Source organism: Triturus cristatus, chromosome 1_2 (assembly GCF_964204655.1).
Source record: "Triturus cristatus chromosome 1_2, aTriCri1.1, whole genome shotgun sequence".
In the NCBI taxonomy this organism is placed as follows: Eukaryota; Metazoa; Chordata; class Amphibia; order Caudata; family Salamandridae; genus Triturus; species Triturus cristatus.
In genome coordinates, this window is record NC_140580.1 from 696,141,727 (window position 1) to 696,162,948 (window position 21,222).

The window sequence follows — 21,222 nt, forward strand, 5'->3', positions numbered from 1 at the left end:
CTGGTGGCCATTTTGAAGCCAGGCAGTGTGTTTTTTGCAACAGGCCTGCATTGTCTGTCTTCTGTTTCTTGTAGTTGGGTGGGCCTGGCCATGTGGCTGGCGGCCATTTTGACACCTAGGCCTGCAAGCTTGTGTGGCCTTGTCTGCCCACGGGCCTGCCTTCATCCAGTAGGCTCAGAGCAGGAAGCCACAAGCGCTTTAAACAAGTGTTTATCTGTGTATTCTGTTGAATTTAAACATCATTTAGGGCATGGATGGCATTGGATTGAGTTGGAAAGTGTGTTTTTTAGGGGATATTTCTGTTTTTGGGGGGGTGTTAAAGAAATGCCTTTGTTGTGTGTGCCTGGTGTGTTGGTGTGCACCCTACAGACCTTGTTTTGCCCTGTGGATTTTCGTTTTTGCATTTTATTGCATTAAAAAGGCACAGCAGTGTGGTTTAGCATGCATCTTTTGTCTAGCTTCTTTTATAAGCCTTTTAGCAGTTCATTGTTTCCCAGGTCTCCTGCTTGTTGCTTGTGAGTGTCCATGTGGCTTGTGGCCTTTTCTGGTGGGAGTTAATATGGGCCTGCATGGTTTACCTATTGGCTTACTGCTTTCCTCCATCCCCTTTGCCAGAAGCAGCTCCCTTCGATTACATTTGTATTTTTGTGGTTGTTCTTATTCTTTCCTGTCCTTCCTGAGAGTGTAGTGTGTGTATACTGTACCCAGTAGTATACCATAGCCCTTGTTGCCAAAGTCTCACAAATGGCTACACTATATCTTCTATTTTTTTGTTTGTACTAGTAGTAATTGAACCACAACAACAAATGCAACATTTCACTGATGTTCTTCTCCTGGCTTATTTGCTTTTAGGTGCACAAAAAGACAGAGGAGGAGGTAACTATCAACATCATCCGTTGTACTGCCAGACAGAAGTCCTGCTGCACACCACAGCACGACCAACTGTGACCACAGACAGCTCCGCAACTTGTGCACCTGCGTCCTGTCTGACCTCTGAAGAAAATGGGCCCAAAGAAAGGTACCAGGTCCTCCAGTACCAAGAAAGTTGCAGGTGAGAAGAAGGAACAGAAAAAGCACTAACCACGACTGGTGTGCCGGCAAATGTGTTTTTTGGGACCAAAAAACACACGCCTGCAGCATCGTTGTCCGGCGGGAACCAAGCTTTGAGCAGCACATCCGCACCAGCGGGCCAACCCCACCAACCTAGACCCAAGTCCATGAGTGTCGCAGAGGTAGCCAGTCTACTAACGAGCAGCGATGTTGAAATGTCAGTATTGCAAAGTAGTACACAATCAGCGCATGCGGAAACTCAGCAGATAAGTCTGCAGCAGCAGGCGCAGCCGCAAGAACAGCAGCAGCAGGCACAGCCGCAAGAACAGCAGCAGCAGGCGCAGCCGCAAGAACAGCAGCAGCCGCAAGAACAGCAGCAGCTGCAAGAACAGCAGCAGCCGCAAGAACAGCAGCAGCCGTAAGAACAGCAGCAGCCGCAAGAACAGCCGCAAGATCAGCCACAACAACAGCCCACAATAGTAGTTGTTCCTCCCGAAGTAGGGGCATTTCAGGAAATCGAGCTTCCTGCAGACAAAGAGGGGCAAGCCACTGTTTCAGAAGATCCATTGTCTTCCAGATCCCCAGCAAGGAAAAGGAAGGTTATTCCATCATCTTCTTCTTCAAGCCCCGCTTCTGATGATCTTGATGCCACCTGGAAGCCACCAGCTCAGTCTGAGAGTGATGCACGCCACAAGACAAGGCTAGTAAAAAGGAAGGTTCCAGAAAGCATTAGAGTTATGGAGGTAGATGTACAAGAGGGGGATGATGATGATGACGAGCCAAACATCACGGACATCACTCCTGGCCCAAGGATATGGAGACAAACATTATTACCCTTTCCAAAATGGCTGCAAGGGATGTAGCACGGATACCACCAACACAGATAACACCACCATGACCTCCAGCTTCCATATTTTCATTTGCTTAACCACCACCTCAGTAGGTAGTGGTAGAAGTCGCAGTGTAGCTGCTCAGAGTCACATTCCAAGCACACCCTCCAGTTCACCTGGTATTGAAAGTGGCACATCCAGAAGCACCAGAAAGTTCTCCTCCCCAGTTTGGGACTTCTTTTCGGTTAGCAGTAAGGAGGAGAACATTGCTATATGCTCAATTTGTCGACATGCTGTTAGGCGGGGTAAGCTTGGTACAAACTATGGTACCGGAGGCCAAACAAGTCATCTCAAAATATACCACACTATCCTCCATCCTCCTGAATCTCCCTACATCCATTGCCCTCAAGAAGTTAGATGATGATTGGATGATGCAAAATAGAAGAAAAAAGAAAAAATATTTCCAAGTCCCTCCAAAATAAGTGGAACATGATTGATGATGACTACTATAGCTATCCTCCTTTGTGATCCGAGGGAGACTGCCCATTAACTGAAGATGAGAAGGAACAGGTACTGAATGATGCCATGCATTATATGCTGACTAAGTGATTTTGTTGTTTGTTGTGCATGAAGTTACTTCATTGTGTACTTTATGTAATAATCTACACACTAAAAGTAACTCAAGTCCCTTTTCCCTTCTTGTATTTTTAATTCCAAATTTGTACTTCTACTGCAGGTCGATACATTGCATTTTGAATATAGGAAGGGGACTCACTCGGTACACCCAGACTGAGTTGAACAACACCATCATGATGACCAGAGTGACATAGTATCTTCACAGTCACTCAGTACACGGATCGGAGATGATTGATGGAATAAGTCAGGCCGTTTCATGAGTGGCATATAAGGTAAACAAGTAAACAACAACCACAGCAGACCTAAATGTCTGTGTAGCGGTGGAGTCAAGTGTAGCGGTGGTATTACTGCGGTAAATTGTAAAATGCTATGTTGCTGGATATGTGCTTTGTCCAACTCTTTCAAAAAATGTACGCTAAATGGAGGATGTGCAAAGGGTGCCGTCACCATGGGAGTGCTCTGTCCTGTTGGTGTTGTAGGTTAATGCTGGAAACAGAGTAGAGTAGAGATGATGCATCCATGCCGCCTCGGAAAGTGTTCTTGTTGCACTACACCATTCATTTGTCCATTTTTTTCAACTTAGTTTCAATCTCAATATCCCTTTTGTTTTTGCATCTACAATTACAGGCCGGGCCTTACCCTGTGCTATACTTGGGAAAACAATGCACACTTACCTTACCAATGAATCTACATCTGCCAGGCAGGCAGTGGCATCACCCAAGATTGATGAACGGAGCATCCATGGAAGGGAGGACCAAGAGGAATGCCGAGATTCAACTCACCATTTGACCAGGATAACACAGTAACAGTATCAACTTTCTACATCTTTTAAATAATTTGATTCATTTTCTACAATCATTGCAACAGTGTGTTCTTGTTGTTATTACTATTATTATCATTAGGTTTGCTCTCTGTCTATAATTCATCCCTTCAGAAATTTAAAAATTTTCTTTACTGTCTGTAAAAGTAAGCCCGGTAACACTGAACACAAACTGTATGTAATCCGGGTCTCTCCTTATCATCAATCATCATGCATGCATTTCATTTTTTTCCCTTAACATATTGATATGGATATGGTAGTCTACAAAGATTCTGTCATTTGATGTTTGTCCATGCATACTGTTTTTCTTTCTCAAACCTTTCCCCAAAACCCCCTTCCCAACCATTCAACAAACCCTAACCCTCTTCCCCTGGGCTGTGTGACTTATTGAGGTATGACTACATTAAATGTACACCAATAATTTATCACACGCTTGCTGGGGCGGATGTGGCAAAAGCAACAGTACTTCAATTTCAAGGCAGGGCGGGGATCTTTTTCTGCTTGCCCACCCATGAGCAGTAAATTTGTGAGGTAATATTTTTACCAAAGGAACCGGCTAATACATCAGCATTAATTCCCGGCATTGATTGGATTAATGGATTTCATTCGTTGTCATCCTCCTACACAGCACTAACAGTTATGCTTGTGTCCAGTGTACTGTAGGCCTAGTCAAGTGACTCGACACAACTAGAGTTTATAACTCTGTGTACTACTAGGCTATCCCCACGACCATTATGTTTTGTTGTATTTGGGCATATTATTGTTTGGCAGTAAGTTCTGTACTGTACTTCAATCTACTACTCCTCGTAGAGTCTCTCTCAGGCTACTGACTGTCTCATTTTCTTTTTTGGCAAATACTGCTGCCAGTGTTTACTACTACTACTACTACCACCACAACCATGGCATGTTAGGAAAGAAAACCATCATCACCATTCAGCCATCGCTGTGCCTAAGTTAAACATCAAGCAAAGGTAAGAGAAGTTTTGAGGAGGCATAATTAATAATGGACATGTTTTCATTAATTCAATTTCACACACCCCTTTGAGTCCAGTTGCAGAGTTTCTAGAGTAGAAGAGACTGACAGTACTAGTAGGACAAGTCACTCAGTGAGGGGTGCCGCTTCTATCTGTTTCTGTCTAACAAAGTCATCCAATTATTAAAATCAAACACTGGCTGTGGGCGGCCCTGCACCAGCAAGGAAAGAAGGATACAGTGTGATGTAAAACAGTAACCCCACCCAGAAAACATTAACAACATTGTATATAAACTTTAGTAGAAATATATTATTTAATCCCCTAACAAAAATAAACTATGGAAAAAAAATCCCACACCTGACCCACCCCTCTCCCTAAACCCAACCAATGTCCATAAAGAAAATGTCCAATTGGCCAAAAGAGAAAACCCAACGCCCGATTGCCACCCACCCAAGAATAATTAAAAAGGGGCAATAATAACAGGGTCTAAGTTCACCGGGCTTTTTTCAGGAGGACACGAACTTGTCCTCCAGGCGGGCAACACGGTGCTTCAATGCGCAGCAGTTGCATCCACGGGGGGGGCAGCACTGATGGAAGGGCAGCGGCGGGCGGCTGCAAGGCGGTGGTGCCGTACCACTGGAGGGCGGTGGCTGGGGCCCGGGGCATTGGAGGAGGCTGCAGCTGCTGCCGCCTCCTCCTCCTCCTCTTCCAGGACCACCAGCCGACGATTTTCGGCTGTATGACCTCCAGTTTCCGGCGCCGGGCCTTGGCTGCCAACTCCTTCCGGTCAGGTTTCCCCTTGGAAGGAGTAGCTATATATGAAGAAGAAAAAACAAGACTATTGTAAAATATACTCTTAGCAAAGCAGTAAGACAAATATTTCTACACATAGTGTCATGGTAGCACTAGCTAGCACATAACATTTGTGGTATGTACAATCTATCCTCCCACTTTCTTGGACTTTAACATTTGTGGGAGTTTCAGGCATTCAACCCACCATGCGTCTGATTCCTATCAGCCACCAGTATGCATGCTGCATGCATCCCACAAATCCTTCTCTGCCAGTCATAAATCTTAAATCTCGCCCGTCCTTCTTCCTTCCACTCTTCTTTCCCTTTTCGTTCAACCCATCCATCAAGGTCATCTGATCTGACTTTTAGTCTTCTCCATAAAACTTTCACAGCTGAGTTGAAATCATCAGATAGAAGAGGCTATTGGTTACTCAACACTCCCGCCACTAATGCTTTTACTAATGCTAAGTAAAGGGTGTCTTTAACCGTTCACAACAACCTCTTACTTAGTAAGTCAACTGTACAGTATTATACAGTACACCCTTGCAGTGAGTGTAATGTCACCCCCTGCAGCTCCTCCTGCAACTGCCGCCTCCTCCTCTCCTCCGTCAGCAGCCGTGTCGTCGCTGGCCCCGGCACTGGTGGTTGGTAGTGCGCCTTGAAAAAACATTACACATTTTTTAGGTGTCATATCCACCTCTCCCTATTTTTCACTAGCAAGATTGAAAAATGAGTTAATAGTAATACATACATATACAACATACATCACTAGTACAAATCAGGTAGTGGTAGAGTAGACACTAGCAGTTATATGGTCTCTAGAGTCATTCTAGTCTTTGCTTAGTTAGCCCGAGCCATGCTACCATTTTACCTTTGTGTCTTTTATTTTAGCACATGCGTCGTTACCTCGCAGCTTGTTGTATAAAGAGTGATGCCTTTGAGCCCACATGAGCTCATACTGCTACTGTCTAAGTGCTGCGTACAAGGTCAATCAAAACAAGCCACTTTGTTATGGAGTTCTGGTGTTAGTCCATATTGCTTATCCCAAATGCTACACTTTTTGTCATGACTGAGAAATGCTTGCAATATAATAACGCGCACCATTTTTCTCCGAACAGACGGAAGATTCCTTTCTACGGACCAGAGCTTATGATGTAACCAGTACTAGCTTCTTCTAAGGTGAGGGGTCCACAGAATTCGCTCAGATCTTCATTTATAATTTTATATGAACTATATTCCTATTACTACAAAGGGGATGGTGGTGCTTCCACCACTGTTCACTTATTATTCATCATGATTTTGCTTTTTTTTCTTCGTTCTATGGACTTGTAGTTGTTGTAAGTGTAACTAAGTGCAACATTGTTTATAGTTTTAATCATATGCATTTTGCTGTTGGTGCTGCATTATAGAACAACGTACAGAGCTTGTCAGTTGCAAATAAAATTTTTGAACTTTCATAGACTCGGTGGTAATTGGTGTGGATGGACTTACACGAGTGAGCGAGCGAAAGGAAGGGTATGCAAACTGTGCATGTGCATTGCTTTCACGACTGAGAGGTTGGGAGTGTAATGTTCTGGGTTGTCTACTCATTAGGTATCTTGGGGGGGTTTGGAGATCTAATAGTAATAAAACACTTTAATAACTAGTCGGACAGGGGATTGTGGTGGGTTCTGTTCTGGTTGAGGTGTGAGTGAGATAGGTCCAACCTCCCATCATCAACATCCTATTTTCTTGTGCAATGTTCTGTATTTGGAAAATCCCTACAACAGTAGTAGTATGTCCTATCCTATCAAAATAGTAAAATCTGGTTGGGCATTTTGTTGGTGGGAATTGTCAAAAAACATCAAGATTAATGAAGCCTCAAAGATTAAGAAGAATAGAAGGAGTACAAGAGGACAACCCAAAGGCCTAGACTCATCAATGGCTAGAGCTACTGGTGATTCTGAGTTTTATTTAAAACCTTTTAAATAAAGAGTGGCCAACTGGGCATGCTTAGCTACAGACAGACTAATAGTAGTAGTACAGAGAGTCATAGCAGAGTCAGTTAGAGGCAGGGATAACAAGAATCTAGAAACAGATAGTCTAGATTGAAGGGTAATTGTTGGTAAAAAAATATCATTAGGAAACGGAAACAATAGTTTGGGGAAAAAATATGGTGCAGTAAAAGTTAGTGAATAAGAATTAATATTAAAAACAGGAAGACTTACTGGGGCCAGCAGAAGAGCCCTCGTTCTGGTCCTCCTGTCCGACTGGAACTGCTCCCGCCGACTCTGCCCCCGTCTTATTGCCCCTGGGTGCTGATCATGAAAGATATAAGAAAGAAAGATACAAACATTGATGATTGGTGTAAAACAAATAAAATATTTTTATAAGACTGTCAAAAAAACATTTTTGTAAACAACAATTGCAATAAAATTGACCTATCTAATCTGATCGACAAGTAGTATCTGGGGATTCGCGGACCGACTAGTTATTATTTATCTACACTAATCCAGTGTTCCATTCTGATTCCAGAATTCTAACTAAGCCTAAGTAGTACGTACCACCTGACCGAGCCCACCTATTCCAGGCGTGCCAATTGTACATTAAGTAAGCATTTCCACTTCTTTTAGTCTTCAAAAATGCATAAATAGAGGACATATGCCTGTATTTATGCATACACAAAATTGTTGGTTGGTTACTTGGTTGATGCAGATGTTCTGCTAGTGCTAAGCCTATTAGCACTCACTGAACAAACTACAAAAGGTTCTACTAAGGACTGGGGTAAGTACTAGCAGCACTCAGCAGCACGTGACGTAATAGAGGGGGCGTCGCAGACCACTAAAAAATTACAAACTTATAATAAGTAACTAAAGCTAAGTATCAATCCACCCCTATCTCTTAGTGACAGGACAAAAGAAGGACTAGAGTCACTCTAGCATTACCTAACTTAAGTTTTCCAAAATAAACTCTTACATAATCAGGCAAAACTAGCGCAAACGCAAAGTTGCAAATGACAAGATTAGTAGGGCAGAGCACCAGTGTCATAACAATCACAGAAGACTTTTAAACGTAAATTACCTGTAATGTATGCAAGCAGCAGCATTCTAGCTGGTCGGAGAAAAGAATATTCGCAATATTTAACACAGAGCAGAAGAACAGACACAAAGTAGTAATAATTAAATAGCTACTCTCCAAGACCCGGGACCTCCACTCCTAGCAGGTCCAGCAGGTCCTGCTCTCGGTCCAGGATATCGGACCACCGGTGCGTCAGCTGGTTCTGGCTGCACCAGACACCCGAGCAGCGAAACACTGCCTGGCGCGCCTTTCCCCACCGCTGCCGATGCTCCCGGAGCCCATACCCGGACCCAGGCCTGCCGCCTGCTGCCAGGGTTAAGGGGAGGTGGTGCTGCACAAAAAAACCCAGTGCAGCCAACTCCACCTCCCCAAATAAGGCCCGTGCCTGCACCCCTTGTGGGCGCCGCCTTCCGCAAGGAAGGCGGTCGCGGCTCAGGCTGCGATGCCCCCTGTGGCCCTTTGCCATGGTTCTGGGGAAGGCGGGGGGCGGAAAAGAAAAGGTAAAAATTTAAAAAGTAAGTAAAAGAAATGAAAAAAGCAGGTAATAGAAAAAAAGTGAAAAGTAGTTTAAAAACACACAAAAAGTAGACAAAAACAAAAAATAGAGAGTCAGGAAAATAGAGAGAGAGATAATGAATAAAAAAGATCAAACATTTTTTTTCAGAAACAAAGGATTGAAAAGATAGAGGGAGGATTGAAAAGCAGGCCCCAGAACCATAGCATAGAGTGAAAAACAAGATGGCCGCGCCCATTGCGACCCCATGGGCAAGTTAGCGAGATGTTTTCCCTCGAGCACGCAAAAAGCGTTGCAAACACGCAATACGCGTTCCCGAACAGGAAATACCTAACGCGAAAATGCGCGAGCATGCATTGCGTGACACGGAACAGGAAATAGCATCACGAGCAGGCGGGACAAGTGAAAACAAGATGGCTGCGCCCATTAGTGACCGCATGGGCAAGTTGGCGACACATTTCCAACGCGATCACGCAAAAAACATCGCGAACGGGCAGGACAAAAACTTCCGCGTTTTCGCGATATTTCCGCGTCTTCGAGATCATTTTTTGCGTTTTCGTGAAGATTTGCGTAACACGATTACGCAATTTCGGCCCACCCTTAGTGAAGGGTTCAGCAGCCCTGGAACCCGGGCCCCACCTCCATCCACAGAGCAGCATTATATGGCTGCGCTTGGCTTCAGGACACTGAATGGGCGTTTCACTGCCTATTAGTACGCAAGGTTCACTCTGTCAGTTCTTTAAACACCAAACCTTTGAGGCAAATGTAAGACTCACCCCGTGCTGCAAATCAAAAAGTTTTCTCAGCAATGCACACATCCATTCATTAAAAAATCAGAAATGGAAATCCAGCAGCACAAAAAACATTTTCCCTTTTTCGGTTAACTTTTGTTTTCATCAACATTTACGATCCGGCTTGTCATGTTAAAAAATAAAAAATAACTTAAACTATACACAGCCACTCAAATTGTAATAAGAGCAGCTAAGTATGTTGACATCATGGGTGACACCATATGTCTGTCCCACCTTTTCATCCAAAAGCACACTGCATTCTAAGGCATGCAGTTTTCCATTATAATTATATGGGTTAAAAAACAGTGTGTGGACTACAAGATGCTGGCATGATATAGAGGTGCTTGCTTCCACCTCAATTTTCTGGTACTTGATGGCACTTCTAAGCCGTTGAATAAACAACTTAATCAACTGCAGTAATAAATTGCTCAAACTATGTGTATACCTCAATTAAACTGTAGTTGCTCTTTCCCAATGCTCTCTTCTAATGAGCGATTTGTAGCACTGCGAGTTATCAGCTAGGGAACTTTCTTTTAACAACACAGTAATCTTGAGAGGCCTCAGTGTGAAACTGATAGACTATCGATTAAAACTGCAACCATAAGTTTGTACTTTCCATTGAAAGAAAGTGAGCACTGCCTAAGTATATGTCTAGTGCATACTAGATACTCTGAAGATGGCTACGTCACTTTAATCCATTAAATACTTTCTAACAATACATGCTGATAAGCCAATGAAGAGCTGAGTTGTTTCTTCAGTGCATTTCAATTGTAAAACTATGTGTGTGACAATAGACTTTTGCTCTGGGTTGGGTGTGGTTAAGGGAGGTTTAGTCCTGGCAGCACTCACAAACATCACAGAGTAGCATTCACTGGGGTGACCATCTCACTCCATGTCACTGCGGACACGGATTCCAGCCCTGGACTTTTGTGTGATAACCTACTGCATTCTTGGTGCTGTGGTCTTGTTTGCACCCCTTAACCTTATGAAACTAACACAGCTGACACCAGTTATTTGCAAGGGAAAAGCCCAATACTAAAAACAATGTCTGTAATGACATGGAGCGAGGTAATCATCCTGGCACTCACTCATTACTTGCAAAGCTCAAACCTCTCCCAGAGTTGTTGTTTCATACTACCAAAGGCACTCAGCTCTCACAGACTAGCAGTCAAACATAACACAACACACAGTCTCCCAACCCTAACCAGCTAACAGCTGTAATCTATCAACAGAACTCTCAAAAACACACATTGAGTAGCAATTGCATTGAGCTGACAGCACTCTCGCTCCTCCAATATCACAAAAAATCATTGGCAAAGCCAAAAGTCCCAAAGGCGAGACCTATTGGCTTTGCCAATGCTTGTTTTTTGTTTGTTTGGCGCAAGCAAGCTTTTTCTCTTTTCATCCCTTGTGTAGGCCTTTGGTTGGGAGTGGCTGGTCAGCATATCCTCTTGGCTTTGGTTTTGAGGTCATTGCCCCAAACTACCTGTTGCTGCAAAACTGCCTGCTCTCTCCAACCATGCACATGGAAAAGAGGTAAGGAGAAAGAGACTGGGGGAAAGTTTATTTTTGTCTTTCTTGAATCCCCAACAGTGTGTGGATAACTTTTCTGTTTGCAGTATTGTTGGGACAGGAAGTCTACTGCATGCATCTGGAGAGTGTGCTTCCCCTGCCTTATGCTGATCTCCAGACAAGTCACTTAAACGTTTCTGTATGTTTTCTAGATCCCTCCCTCAGTCAGAATGACAATCATGCATGTCCACTGAGGGACTCCCTGTTTACATGAGATGAGTCCTTCAAGATTGGCTCTGAGGTCAAGAGAGGGCATGCATAGTGCACCCCTATTTCACAAGAGAGTGGGTACTGCTCTCTCTACACAGACTGTGGTAGACTGACAGTGGTAGCAGCAATAAATCTATAGTCAGGGATACCTGGGGAAGAGGTGTGGCGCTACGGCCAGGGTGACTGACGCTGGAATATGGGGCTCACGGTTCGATCCCCGGCGCCGGCGGCAGGACAGCCCAGTATCATGTGACTCTGGGCAATAGCTTGCTTAATCTTCCCAACGGCTCCCAGCGCCGGGATGCCTTCGGGTAACTGTTCGCGCTTTACAAATACAGGATTTACATTTATCCCTGTATTTTAAGAAGGGTGCGCTACTAGCCACCCTCCTGATGAAGTCTGTGCAGCCTCCCTTGCCTGTGGCCCTATTGCTTTTGTTTACCTAGGACATGTGTTTGAGATCCAGTAAGTGTACTGGGGGAGGATGGTGAGTTGAACCATTGTGTGTAATGTGAAACGAGCTGTTCTGATGGACATTCCAGCTCCCCCGAACCCCTCCCTGTCCTTAGAGAAGCCTGGTGGGCTGAGGTAGACACTCGCTCTTATCTGTGTTTATCTGCACTAACTCTGCTAGGAGGGACCCTCCACCCTTTCAATTGGGTGATGATCTGGGCTTCATGGTCTGCAGTTAATTAAAATTCCTCTCTGGGGACTAGCCCAGGCAGGCACTAAGAGTCTGTCCGGAGAAGACAGTAAGTCATTCTTTGCATGCTTTGGACACGCAGTGAACATGCCACAAATGTGCCTCGCGATTGGAGGGGCACCCCCAGGATTCGAAAGTAGCAGACACTCTTATTGGATCAGTCTATAAATCAGAGGTGATAAAAGTCTTGCCATAGTGGGCAGTGATTTTTAAAGACTGGTCTTCTGTTTGACAAGGCAGTTGTCCCACACCTGGTCCATCCAAGGAAGACAGCCATGGCCCAAAGTGTGAAGGCAAGAAAAGAAGTTTGCTCACTACATCTGAAAACCCCTGTTATGGGTTAAAATTGAAGTTTTCTCTGTAACTGATGGATTATGCTGCAAAGGAATTGGTGAGTTTAACAAGGAGCAAGGGCATCGGTCAGCAGCATTAATCAGAGAACCAGCAGTCATGTGGGGCTTGTGGGGCCGTCCCTTGGAATACAAGGAAATTGCAGAGATGCTCAAGATAAGGAAGCTTGCAGCACATCAACAGAGACAGAGTAGCTTGATGCCAGTCCTTGAAGATGAGATCACTTTTCCCAGCTCCCTCCGCTGTGCTGTGGGAGACTGTGTGATACTTCCAGTTACATTCTGTAGTTGGTGAAGAGTGTCCTGTGGTACATGCCCCCACCTTTCCTTTTGTGATATCTGGAGGTATCAGGATTTACTGGTACTATTGCCTGCCACTACCCTCCTACAGCTAGCAAGTGGCTACTGGACTAGGGGGGCTCCAGTATGCTGGGCCAAGACATCAGGCACCTGTGATTGGATTACTGAAGCCAATAGAACAGTGTCCTCTCTCAGGACTGAAGGGCACTTCTGTTTCTTTGTGTGGCAGGTTCAGGGCTGATCAAGAACATTTGACTTCACATCAAATGCTGAAACTATATCACTTCAGTGCAAGGATGGGTATCATGGCTCTAGCGAATGGGAATAGCCCTGTGCAACATGGTCTGTAATATGCAATGCTAATTGTGTGTCTACATGTTAACTGTCTTTTTGTAGTGCTAGTGTCTAGGCGCTATAATACTGTTTGGGGTCAGAACTCCAGCCCAGAGGATTTTAGAGATATATGTTTTTCACTGTTTATCCTGTTTTATGTATGATATATTTCTCTTGTGTGTATTAAAGTACTTTTCTTTTTAGATATTAGAACATTGGAAGGTTGGAAGCTCCATTGAAAACAATGGAGTAGCTCCGGGCTTATACCAGCCGTTATAAGCTCGGAGCTCCAACATTCCAATGCTTCTTTGTTCACAGCTCTGGCTGTGAACAAAGGCTTCAGGGAGCCTGAGGGAATTTCAATCCCCTCGCTCTCCCTAAAGCCTTTGTTTAATTTGTTAGAGCATTCTACCCTCTAGTGGCAGAATATTCTAATAGCCTTATAGACCTTCGTAGCTGGGCTATGCTGGCTATTAAAGTCCCGCTGCCTTGTTAAAGTCCCTCGCCTTCGGCTCGGGCTTTAGCGCTGCAGCGGGCCTTTAATAGCCGGTACAGCCCGCTATGGCGGGCTATAAGGCTATAGTAACACACTGACTGGACATTGAATTTTTCAGCTAATAGTACTGTGTACACTGTATTCTAAATGTAAAAAACCACCTCACCTCTTTGAGTAAGCCTTAGGCTGCTATGTCTCGCTACCCTGAGAGAGTCAAGTGCTGGAGGCGAGTACTTGGTTATGCAGTTTTCGGTCCACTAGTACTGAGGCCCCAGGACAACAGCGGGGAATTCTCCAGTTGATGTGATTGGTGCATAGCAATCCCAGAGTGCCCTGATGCCCATGAAACTAGGTCTAACAGTTATGTGATGTAACCTAACCTATGAAGTCCAAGACCAGGGCAGTTAGTAGGGAGCAGTATATAGAGTTAGTAATGCTTAGGCTAGACTCCATAGTTGAGTTACTGGTTCTGTTGTACCCAGTATTTTTAGCTAAAGAAGGGGTCATGGCTCCTGCACCTGCACCCGTGAAAGTGCCAGAAGGCAAGGGAGGGTGAGGGTTCCCCAAACTGCGGCGTTTCCCCATGCACTGAAAAAAGACTAAAAAGGGGCAGTAACAAGTGGTGGGGGAGCAGTACACCCCACCCCTATGGGTGATGCAGTGGACTCAGGTCCCAGGTGGGAGCCAGGGTGGCGCAGTAGTAACCCCAATGTGTGTTTACAAATAAGCATTGTGCACGGTTGGAAGAATTGCAGTAAGTAGGGCTACTTCTACAACAGGAGCTGGGAGTACCACAGTGAGCCTCAGCCCGAACTTTAGGGCTAATTTAGCTACCGTGGAAGAGGTGCTCCGCAGCGGTGGAAAAGGTGTGGTGCAGCGGCTAGGGGGCCTGACTCCGGACCATGGGGTTCACGGTTCGATCCCCGGCGCCAGCAGCAGGTTAGCCCAGCACCATGAGACTTTGGGCAATCGCTGGGTTTCCAGCGATAATCTCACGTTTGGCAGTTAGCGCTAGGATTTTTATCGCTTTTGAGATAAGCGTTGCTAATAGCACGCTATCTCAGCGATAAAAATCCATGCTAGCCGGCGATAATTATCCTAGCGCTAAATGCGCTTAGCGATAATTATAACCGGTTGTTGCTCATATGCCCCTATGTTAGGGCATTTGGGCGGAAGAAGGTCATACGCGAGACCATGTTCTGGGACTAGATGGATGTGAATTCTTGGCTGTGGCACATTATGCTTGACAAGCCTATGGTCGGTGCTCCGCCCCTCCCCCCCTTCAAGGTGGGGGCATATTATTAATAATATCATGAAGGTCTGTAACAGACCGCCAGGGACACGCAAGTTCAAGCACAATTGTTCCTTTTGTGAATGCCCGCCAACCTGGATTTAAATATTTAATAAAACATTGGAAGAAAGCTCACCAGAAGCAATGGCTGGTGTTCTCCATACAATAAACCGGACCCCCCCTGCAGTTTTACAGGCATTAAGTCCTTGGACGAACAGTTATCCAAACACACATGCAGCACAAGTATTAGATGAAGGTTTTAGATGGGGTTTTAGGATCCCTACTGAAATTAAAGTGGAGGTACAGCTCTGCCACAGTCAGCAGTCCCTCCACTCACACCGTGTGATGGCCAGGGTAAAACTTGGGAAGCAGGTTGGCCGGATAGCAGGCCTATTCAGCACTGTCCCATTAGGGTATTTTATCTCCTCACTGCTGGTGGTGATACACAAAAAAGAGCCAGGGGATTTTTGGCTTATCCACAACTTATCTGCCACCAAGGAGAACTCAGTAAATGAGGCAATTGGTAAAGCCCTAGGTTCCATGATGTATGCCTTCTTTGACCAGTCCATTGTCATGCTGCAGACATTAGACCTGGGCAATCTGTTGGCGAAAGCTAGCATTGAGTCTGTGTTCAGACTCTTGCCTGTGCATCCAGATGTTTTCCACATCCTAGGTTTTCAGTTTGAGGGTGCATTCTACTTCGACAAATGCATGTCCTTTGGGTGCTCTGTTTCCTCTGCATACTTCGAACGATTAGCTCTTTCCTGAAGCGGGCATTTGAGAAGGAATCGGGTTCCCCATGGGTACTGCACTACCTTGATGATGTCCACTTTTGAGGCCCCCAGCTTCTCAACACTGCAAAGATGCACTTGAGCAGTTTTTCACCTTGCTTGGTAAGTTTGGGGTCCCTTTTCCACATGTGGCCTGGTCATCAATATTACTTTCCTGGGCACTGCGCTGGATTCAGTTGCTGAGGTGTGGAGGATCCCTCGGGAGACGGTCCTGCTGTTTCGAAAATCCTTACCCGATGGAGGTGATGAAATTGAGGAAGGTGATTAACTGATGGTTGGCCATATTAAATCAACACAAACAACAGATTGGGATCTATTCTCTAAAGCTATGGAATATTGTATCTCCTCTGATGAAAGACTGCTACAATTGACATGGAAGAGAAGATGGAATAATGATCTATGCTAAGAACAGTTGCAGATATGTGTTCCATGAGTCAACATCAAGCAGCAACCACCCCAAGCCTGGGCCTGGGGACTGGCCAAGCTTGGCTGTCGGGCTCAAGGGTTGATGTTTATTCAAACATACTTGAAGCCGATCTTTCACTGTTTTTTCCAACAGTTTGGCATGGGGTGTGGGGGGAGGGTTGAGGTTGATGGTAGTTGACTGAAATTAAATTACCGAAGACAATTGGAGCCTCATGGCCGATTTCAGGTGGAGCTGCACTGACAGCTACAGGGGAGACTGGCTCCAGCTCACCGCTATGGCCGTCACCTACCCAGCCGGACCTCAGACATTTGTCTCATTTTTTTCTTTTTCTCCACTGCTGTCTCCTCTCTGTGGACTTCCAGCTATCTTGGTCTTTTTGGGTCATATTTTTTATGTTCGCTTGTAACTCTTGTCTTGACTATGTAATCATTCTGTAATTTATGTGAAATTCTGTAACTTGCACCTGGCTGTTTCCGTATGTAAAGTGCTCTGATACCTTCGGGTCTAACCAGCGCTATATAAAACTCATCAAATATATAATTAAACTAAAACAACTGGATCTGAGAATTTTTGTGTTCAGGAGAGTCGTCTCAAATGTTGTCCCCATTTGATGGATTCTGTCCTTTTTTGCACTGGATGATCATGTATGCGTTGAATTCTATCCGTGGGGTGTCTGTCACATGTCTGCAGTTGTCAAATACTTATCTAACAGGTGCCTGGTGAGCATTAGTTATCTGTGTGGAGACTCTCTTGTATTTAGAAGAAGATTATTTCACTTTTTCTGGACTTTAAAAACCTATTTCTTAGGAATATCCACTCTTAGAAGGGTCACAGCAGACTCTTCTTAACGACTTACCTCTCTGATGTCACCCATCTAAACACAAAAACATTTTACTGAAGTTGACAGGTTCTCCTAACATAGAGACATATCCGGCCACACATCTGCAAAACCGAATCAGACTCCAGTCTGAGATGGAAAACTAGGAATAGTTCAGTCTTTCTTTGCTGGTCCCAATTTATATTCTAGACTTCATTTTCACATTTCTCTTTTTTGCAAAACTGACAGAACAATTTGCTAATTTGTCTAACGATTAATGTATCCACCCAGCTCATTAGCAGAGACAGATGGCTGCTGCAAAACATGCTATTGCATCACTCTTAATAGGGGTTTTCAATGCCATGGCACTGGGTGCTGCGCAGAATAGGGGCCCTCATGCAATGCTTTTATTGTGAGGGTTCCCAATGCCAGGTGATCCGCTCCTTTCACACCAGCCCTCAATTCAGCCTCCCGCGCGGGCATTGTGAAAATGTACTTCACACAAGAGCAGGCATTTCTGAGGAAGAGCAGTGAGCGGCAGCGCACTCGAGTTGCCCTGAAATGTAAGTTTTAATTGTGCCCTGTAGGTCTCAGACTGCATGAACACAAATACAGACAGAAATGAATACATCTGGCCTCATGACGTGGGGACAGTTCGAGTTCTTCAGAAAAGAAAGAGGTGATGAGATGGTTTGTGGCAACACCCGTTTGTCCTACTTGTGTTGTGTCACAGGGGTCAGCTTTCCTAATGTTCTTTCCAATTTTTATACCTGCCCACTAATGTCCTTATCTGAGTCTGCAACCTTACATTCATCTTGTAAACATTGGATGCACAACAGTGATGTATCCAGCAATGCAAGACAACATTAAATTACATGAACAAATTAAATTAAATGGGTTGGTGTCCTTTTTTTAAAAAGACGGCTTAGCACCTACCAGAAATGAGAAGAACCATTTGGGGCAAATGAAGGGTTGGACTGGGCATTTGTAAGTATGTTCGTCAAGTTTGTAGGACTGAAAGACTGACTGGTTTACAAGGGGGCAGGGATTCCTGCATTATGATATTTTCGACATTGTAATTTCAAATCGTGTATTTACTTGCCCCTTATGCCAGTACCATTGGTCAGTCCTCTATTTGATTTAAAATCTATTTTACAGGTGGACAAACAACAACTAGCCTCCTGTTGCTCCCTTTGCAAAATGTTCCCTCTGAGTTCACAGAGCCCAGGTCTGGGAGGTTGAGTGTGCATGGAGTGGGTATGTCCCTCTAATTATGTTACTGATGCATAGGGAATTCCCAAAATCAAGATGGGTTGTTGTAGTTGTAGTGACCGCTACTCTATTGTCCGGCATGCAGGAAGGAAAATGAATTAAGTACCTTTCCTGTCGAAAAACATGAAGTAGAAACTGTTAAACTGGGGATGACTCAAATCTGCAATAAGAACCCCAGAAATGACGCATCGCCACCGTGTCCGGCTAGAATTATGTTGCCTAGAATTATCCTCCCATTGATGACCATCACTTCCTCTTATTAGAGTTCTGTTTTTTATCAGTTTATAATCATCCAATCAGCAGTAGGCATGAAACAGAGGTGGGACTAGAATGCCCATGTCCCCCATCCATATCCAGCTGGTGATGAAATTGAGTTTTGACCTCGTACAAAAAAGCATGCCAGAAACTTTGTGCAAATGTTAAATTAGGTGTGCTGGTGGAAGCTGGGAATAGGCCTGCGATGAGCAGGATGTAGAAGGTCCAATAAGGGCTACTTCATCAGCGGAACTATCTCTTCATAATTCGAGATACGAGGAACTTCATGGGATTCGAGAGAAAGAGAGACTGATTCTAGTAATGACTACAAATGCGGGCAATTTGTTGTTAAATTAGTTATTACTAAGAAGATAAGGAGATGTCTCAGTCATACACACAGGTATGGATAGCTTTCCCGGTCCAGCCGCCAACCATACCCCCCTTTAAACCATCACATTCTATGTGGAACCCGGTAAGTGTAACATTCCATTACACGGGTAAAGAGGCACTGGGCTATAATGTTGAGGCAGTAATGCAGATACAACAATAACAAGGATATAACACTGATCTCAGGATCAATGCACAGATTTGCTCTAGGTCCTAGACCTTCATTACCTAACCTTTGGTGGACCTTCTGTGTCTTATTTTGGGGGAAACAGGGATTCAAAAGGGAGCCTGAATGACAAGGATTTGCCATGCTTTGCAACTGGTCCGCAGGGACTGTAAACCAAGACAATAGGCCTATTCTAATTACAAGGAGACAAGGGAAAGTTGCTAGGAAGACACTGTTTCTTCCTGAACCAAGCTCAGACATTAATCAGAAAAGTTAAGACCACCGCACAGAGAAGAGCCTTACATTTACCCATATCAGTCTTGGAAGAGAACAAGACTCTAAACACTTCTGACATTTACTGCTGTAGATGACATGAGTGAAGTAGAAAGTTGCAAGACCTAAACTCCTCCAGAGGGCGCCCTGCAGCTATAATGTTATGAAGGAAGGTCACCATAAAAACCACATCACCTGCTCTCACACAGCCGCCAATGTTTCTTTGACCACTAACTGCTGCCCTCCCTTAACCACACTATGTAGGCAAACACACAACAACAGACAGACAAACAACTTCAGACAATGGTCTGCCAAAGAAATTAAAACTGTCAAAGACCAAGGAACTAGTAAATGCTGATCTGTACAAAAACATGTAGTATAACCACATAGCATAACCACCATCCTGATGGAATGCCACTGGCATCCCTTGGCGGCCCACACCACCTTCAAAACCCGTTGGATCATGTACAAGGCCATCACAAGCAGCAGCTCACCGATCTGGCTGACAAACTCACCACATGTGGCTTCGAAATACCCTCAGCCAGGAAACCTTCATGTGTCAAAAATAAGAGAGAAACCTTAAAAACAAGGCAGCAAACCTTTTTCAGCCATGGTCCTAGTATCAGGAATTAACTCCCTGTATCACCCCTACCCTGATTCAATTCAGGAAAGAGTTGAAGACACACTTTCTTAAAGAACACATCATGATGCAGTAACAGTCCATAAACCAAGTTGTTGTAATCTGTCCCGCTTCCCTCTTTCCCCTTCCCCCCCCCCCTCCCTTCCTCACCTAATGGGTTTGCCCAGTTGTAGAACGTTGGGGGCTGAAGCTCAGGTTGGAACGTTGAGAGTCCAGAGCGAGAGGCTGAAGGATCAACACTAATAAACTCCTTCTCCTGAACACCACTGGATCGGAGTAATTATTACAACATCTTTTTGGCGACGAGTTCTACGTACCGTGCTGGGGGCGGTCTGGATCCTTTCCCCAGTATTATCCTGCCTTTTGCCTGGTCTCCTGCTCCATGTGTTCTGCGGAGCAGTGATTTACCCTGTTTACGACTGCGAGCCGGTGCTGCACGTTCCGTTCTTCGGCGATCTCCTGCTGTCATCAGTGGATTCGTTTTCTGCAGAGTGTTGGTGAACTCCTTGTTCTTTCTTCCAGTGACCAGTGAGTCTGTCCTTTCCTTCTGTTGGTTGCTGCGGAGCTGCTCCTGGTGTGCCGGCGCTGCTGTGACTGTCGGACTGCTTCCTGCTGATGTGGTCATTCGTGCTGTCGTTCGCCTGACGTTTTAGGCGCTGCAGTGATCTTTTGAACTGCTTCCTGCTGTTGCGTGGCTCTCGTTCCTTCATTGCTGTGGTTCGTTTGCCTCCATTGCCTGAACTTTCAATTGTTCTATCCGTCCTTTCAACTATTTTGAGGTTTTCACGGAGCAGCGTTATTCCTTGTTCTCCGTTCCTGTGAGGGAAGTCTGTTATTTCGGAGGTTTCCGCCCCTCACACGTGACTGGATCTTTCGGAGGACGCTCCAAATCGAGACACTGTTCCTCTATTTGATTCTTCTCGTCACGAGCACTGCTCCCTCTGCTGGGGGAATCAAAAATTTCATTTGCTACGTGTGGTGAAATTGACGCTCCTGCTTTCTATTTTCACCTTATCTTTACCAATTTTCAGCCTGCATCGACTATGTTTTCGCTGACAGGCTCAGCTCACGTATTGGTACTTCGTCAAAATTTATTTTGAATTTGTTCCTGAATGGTTCTCGTTACCTACATATTTTCAATCCTATGACACACATAGTGTGTTTTGCTAGAATTGGTGGATTTGCCATAGTTTTCTTTTATTGATGGTCTTTTATTTTCTTCTACTGATCTTGTTCTTTCTCTTATTTTCCATTGTCTTCTTATCCTTTTCTTTCTTTTCTTATTCTTCTCACCGCTTTCCCTTTTCTTCTATTCCCACGTTTTGCCATTATGTCCGCATTTGCAATGTCTCAACCTCCTTCGTTCCTTGATGAAAGTGGGGATCCCCTGATTCCATGGAAAAAATGGGTAAACCTATTTGAATCCTATCTTATTGGCATTGGTGGTGACAGATTTTCTGCTGTGCGCAAACAACA